This window comes from Pteropus alecto, unplaced genomic scaffold (assembly GCF_000325575.1).
Source record: "Pteropus alecto unplaced genomic scaffold, ASM32557v1 scaffold103, whole genome shotgun sequence".
NCBI lineage: Eukaryota > Metazoa > Chordata > Mammalia > Chiroptera > Pteropodidae > Pteropus > Pteropus alecto.
Genome location: NW_006436288.1, coordinates 1,381,376 through 1,385,139, shown reverse-complemented (window position 1 = coordinate 1,385,139; position 3,764 = coordinate 1,381,376). Strand labels below are relative to the sequence as shown.

At 36.6% G+C, this 3,764-nt stretch overlaps 1 pseudogene; it reads right to left on the bottom strand.

Moving 5' to 3' along the window:
- Positions 1-3,152: 3,152 nt before the first annotated feature.
- LOC112480350 lies at positions 3,153-3,271 on the bottom strand (annotated as a pseudogene).
- Between the last annotated feature and the right edge of the window lie 493 nt (positions 3,272-3,764).

The window sequence follows — 3,764 nt, the reverse complement described above, 5'->3', positions numbered from 1 at the left end:
CTATCATATATATAATATGATGACTGTAACTGATATATATATTCTAGCTCTGTCTCCTGAGAAAGCCTAGAAATGATTATTACATCAGCAGCACTAAATGTATGTAGAACCCAGATCCTTATGTAGAACTCAGATCCTTGGTTCTAATTATCATTCTCTATCAAAAAGAACCAGAGTTCCTTAGAGAAAGGCTGATTCCAGTCAAAGAAAGGACAAGATGAGCCTGAAACATCTTGTTCCATAAGAAAGCGAAAAAAATTTCAGAGAACGGTGGAGACACAGCGAAAGGACACAGAAGCCAGCTCAAAGGAGCTTCCAGTGGCCAAATCAAAAGCAATGATGATTGTAATTGATTATAAACCACTGAATAAAATAAAAATTTATAAGTTTTTATAAGCCTAAATAAATAAATATTTCTTAAAAAGAGTTTCAATGCGTAAATATAGACGGAATGAAGTAGTTAGAAAATTAATAGATGTTAAAACTAGTGGGTGAAATTTTGATGAAAGACAGGATATTTTCATATCCTCACACTATTTACCCATAAATTACTTATTTTTTACAAAAGAAGAAAACGTAACTTAAAAGAAATGAAAAATGGCAGCTGTCACCTTAACCAGGTAATCAAAGTTAACATCACCAATATTGGAAGAAACTGGCATCACGGGCCTGCCAAAATAATCCCGCAAAGCCTGAATTTACTCATGAGAAAACAGCAGACAAATCCAAATTTTGTGACATTCTACAAAACAGTACTCTGAAAAAATGTCAAAATCAATAAAGACTCCCCCCGCACACACACACACACACAAAAGCAGAGGAGCTATTTCAGATTAAAAGAAACTAAGGAGGCATGATAACTAAGTGCAATGTGCAATTCTGGGTCAAACCTTAGTCCAGGAAAGAAAAAAATCTTATAAAATCATTATTGGAGCTATGGAGTGTGGATTAAAAACAACTTCATCAATGTTAAGTTTCCCGATTTTGGTTATTGTACTGTGGTTATATAAGAGAATGTTCTTGTTCTGAGGAAATACGCAATGAAATATTTAGTTGTAAAGGAACATGATGCCTCAATTTACTCTCTAATAGTCCAAAGGTAGAAACAACACACACACAAGGAATGAGAGACAGAAGGGAGAAGGAGGGAGGGGATGAGAGAGAAACAGAGGCAAAATGTAAACAGTTTGGGTACAGGGCATATGAGAATTATATAATTATTACAACTTTTCTGTAAAGTTTGAAATCATATATAAATAAAATCTAAATCAAGACTGGGAAGAAAATGGGGATGACAAATTCTAGAGAAGTATAATGGGAGGATGGAATAGAATATGGAAAATAATTGAAATGATTGCGTTACTCCTAGGTTTTTAATGAAGAAACGAGATGAATGGTAAAATTATAAATGAAAGAGAGTCCATCATGGAAGATCAGGAGGGTCTGGGGAGTGAGGTAATGAGATCATTTGGGGAAGTATCGAGTTTGATTACTAGTGGGACATCTGGGTTGATCAAGCAGTAAGCAGATGGCTGGGTTGGTGTGGGGCTACTCTGGGGAGCAATCCTATGCCACTCAATAACTCTCGAAGGTGGGAAGAAGAGAGAAGCCCCAACTCACATGTTCATTTTATTCCATGTACTATGACATGACATGGTCATTCCTGGACACAAACCTGAGAGAATTTTGTGGTCCTAGTCCTGTAGCTCTAGTAATCACTTTTTGAAATCAGGAAGTTTGAGGAAGAGAAGGACTTGATGGACGATGGGGCAGAAGCGGATACTGGTTCACACAACAGAGGTGGAATAGGACACTTTTCCCCAGGATGGGCTAATATAGCCTCTCTCAGCAAAGCCACTCCTGGGAGACCTCTCCTCTCCACCTTCTCTCTATCTCACACTAACCACTCTGCAACCCCAATCCAAGAGGAATAACTTGACCCAAGAGCCCAATATCCTTCAGACAGACCAAGAGATTCTAATCAGTGTGATATAGCATTTGTTTGAATCCCATGAATTTCTTCAAAAAAACTCACAGAGATTCATTCATCTGGTCCAATAAAGACTTTTACTCTAACAATCTGTATCCAATTTACTTACTAGTTGAATTAGTCTCAGCAGTGTCACAGTGACATGCATTGTCTCCAATTCAACATTTATTAAGTTTTTAACTACATGCTGAACACACAAGCCTTTTCAGGTAATCATTTTCTAGTTCTAGATCAGGCCTTGAACTCTACAATACTGCTCACTTCCAACTCCATTCTAGCTGCTTTTTAATTAAAAGTATTATGAAATGTATCAGATGTAAAAAAAAAAGTATACAAAGAATAATATTGTGAATTACTGTGTATGTTAGTTTTATGTTACTGCATGAAAAGTTACCACAAACTTAGCAGTTTAAAACGACACCTATTTATTAGCTCACAATTCTGTAGGTCAGCAGTCTAGGCATGGTGTGGCTGGGTTCTCTGTCCAGCAGCTCACAATACTGAAATTAGCTAGATTCTCTGTTTATCTGGTTTGTGGCTCACAGTCCTTTTCCAAGCTCAGTAAGGTTGTTAAAAGAATCTGGTTCCTTGCAGGTATAGGGCAGAGGTCCTCATTTCCTTGCTGATTATCGGCTCGGACTACCCTCAACTCCTGGCCCCCTCTATCTTCAATCCAGCAACAAATCTCTCCCATGCTTAAATCTTTCTCACCAGGATGAGTCCAGTCCCTTTTTAAAGGGCTCATCTGATTACCTTAGATTCATCTAGTAAAATCTTATTTTAAAACCCATCTTAAAGTCAACTGATTTGGGATCTTAATTACATCTGTAAAATATCTTCACAGCAAGACCTCAATGTTTGATTGAATAACTGGAATAAGGTGTGTGTATATGAGGTAAAGAGAATCTTGAGGACCCTCTAAGAATTCTGCCTGCTGTACCATGAACCGACCATTAAGCTGGAGAAAAAAAATATTTTTTCTGTTTTTTCGGACCCTCTAAGAATTCTGCCTGCTGTACCATGAACGGACCATTAAGCTGGAGAAAAAATATTTTTTTTTCTGTTTTTCTTTTTTTTTTTTTTTTAGGCAAGACAACCCTTGGTTGACCTCACAGATTGCAAGGGCCTTGTCAGCTTATAATCCCTTTTTTTTAATATTTTATGCCTACATCACCTGGTCTTCTTTGGTGGTCTCCCATCCAAGTACTAACCAGGCCCAACCATGCTTAGCTTCCATGATCAGGTGGGATCGGGCTTGATCAGGGTGGCATGGCCATAGAGATAATATTCTAATAAGCTGATGTCCCTATGTGCCCTTTCCTCCGCTACCACACTGAATGTAGAATTTTTCAATTCTTTGTGCTTTTCTTATATATTTATATACCCCTAACCAATATAGAGTTTTGCTTTTTTAACATAAAAGAACATGTTTTAAACCCAACATTCTGTTTTGCATGTTTTAAACCCAATATTCTGTATATATTCTTTCACAACTCTTTGTTTTGCTATTTTTCCCTCAGCATTATATTCATGAAATTTATCCATGTTGATCTGTGTAACTTTGGCTCATTTATTTTCACTGATGTATAGTATTTCATTATGACTATATCATAATGAAATTTATTCATTCTTCTATTAATGAATATATCCAGATTGTTTTCAACTTCTTGTGATTACGAATGATGCTGCTGTATATGTTTCTTATATATATGCAAGCATATACCCAGGAGAAGAGTTGTGGGGTCATAGAGTATGAACATCTTCAACTTTACTA